General features: G+C 40.0%; 1 protein-coding gene across 1 annotated transcript in view; it reads left to right on the top strand.

The window, feature by feature from the left end:
* Window positions 1-1,878, top strand: part of CUNH8orf48 (chromosome unknown C8orf48 homolog) — a 12,115-nt gene that overhangs the window by 5,716 nt on the left and 4,521 nt on the right. The gene's annotated exons all lie outside the window — the stretch shown is intronic.

Here is a 1,878-nt window from a genome sequence, read left to right as displayed (position 1 = left end):
TTGGGTGTGAATCCTTGCAGTTAAACTGGCCACGCTTTGGAGTCACCACCTGCCTGACTTTGGGGGAAATCTGCCCATGGAAACCTGGAGAGCCCCATCCTGAGCTGCTGTCCATGAAATACTGCACTGACTGTGCTCTAAGCCTCTGGAAAATCTCCCCAAAAGCCCTGAATGAAGTTGTAAATCCATCCTAACCCGCCCAGCTGAAGTCTAATCTCTGTTTTATTTATTTTTACGTGCCACTGGGAAGGATAAGGGAAGATGAAAGAGGGAATGATGTTTTTGAAATAAGATCTTATAAAGAATTTAGGAAATGACTGTTGAAGCTTCAGATAAGAAGTATTTTCTAATTGCATTTCCTCCAAAAAAAATTGCCTTTCTGTAGTTGTGGAATTTATTGGAGGTGTTTCCAGAGTGGCTTCAGTGGACACTGCCTCTAATTTTTCTTACAAATTGCTCCTTAGAGTTATTGATGAGAGCTCTCCTGATATATTAATTAATTTGGGTTAGCAAGTTGCAGTTTCAGGTAGTGAGGTGCTAAATCTCTATTATTGACAGCCAGTTTATTTAATGTCATAGTGTTTAACTGCTTGCTTTGCTGATCTATTTATCCTGTGCCATTAACCTTTTGTCTTTTTATTTCCTCACATCTTTGGAGAATCTTTTAGAGCCATTTATTGTGCAAGTTCCTGCTGCTCCCATCCAGATTTGTGTTTAAATTCTGATTTTAGAGTCATTTATTGTGCAGGCTCCTACAGCTGCCATCCACATTGTGTTTAAATTCTGATTTTGGAGCCTGTTTTAGAGCTATTTATTGTGCAAGTTCCTACACCTCCCATGCACATTTGTGTTTAAAATTCTGATTTTAGAGCCAATTATTGTGCAGGTTCCTACAGCTCCCATGCACATTTGTGTTTAAATTTTGATTTTGGAACCTGTTTTAGGGCCTTTTATTATGCAAGTTCCTACAGCTCCCATCCCCATTTGTGTATAAATTCTGATTTTAGAGCCATTTATTGTGCAAGTTCCTACAGCTCCTATCCACATTTGTGTTTAAATTCTGATTTTAGATCCATTTATTGTGCAGGTTCCTGCAGCTCCCAACCCCATTTGTGTTTAAATTCTGATTTTGGAGTCTATTTTAGGACCATTTATTGTTCAGGTTCCTACAGCTCCCATCCCCCTTTGTGTTTAATTCTGATTTTTGATCCATTTATTGTGCAAGTTCTCACAGCTGCCATGCACATTGTGTTTAAAATTCTGATTTTGGAGCCTGTTTTAGGGCCTTTTATTATGCAAGTTCCTACAGCTCCCATGCACGTTTGTGTTTAAATTCTGATTTTGGAGACTGTTTTAGAGCCATTTATTGTGCAAGTTCCTACAGCTCCTATCCACATTTGTGTTTAAATTCTGATTTTAGCATCATTTATTGTGCAGGTTCCTACAGCTCCCAACAACATTTGTGTTTAAATTCTGATTTTAGAGCCATTTATTGCGCAGGTTCCTGCTGCTCCCATCCAGATTTGTGTTTAAATTCTGATTTTGGAGTCTATTTTAGGGCCAATTATTGTGCAGGTTCCTACAGCTCCCATCCAGATTTATGTTTAAATTCTGATTTTGGAGCCTGTTTTAGGGCCTTTTGTTACACAAGTTTCTACAGCTCCCAACCCCATTTGTGTAAATTCTGATTTTTGATCCATTTCTTGTGCAGGTTCCTGCAGCTCCCATCCACATTGTGTTTAAATTCTGATTTTTGATCCATTTCTTGTGCAGGTTCCTGCAGCTGCCATGCCATTTGTGTTTAGTTGTGCTCTGTGTTGCTGCAGGCAGGGCCTGGCCTGGCTTTGGCTCTCCCTGGGCCCGCCGGGGGCACACCGA

Source organism: Geospiza fortis, unplaced genomic scaffold (genome assembly GCF_000277835.1).
Source record: "Geospiza fortis unplaced genomic scaffold, GeoFor_1.0 scaffold117, whole genome shotgun sequence".
NCBI lineage: Eukaryota > Metazoa > Chordata > Aves > Passeriformes > Thraupidae > Geospiza > Geospiza fortis.
The sequence above is the reverse complement of the archived record's forward strand: the minus strand, read 5'-3'. Positions and strand labels throughout refer to the sequence as shown.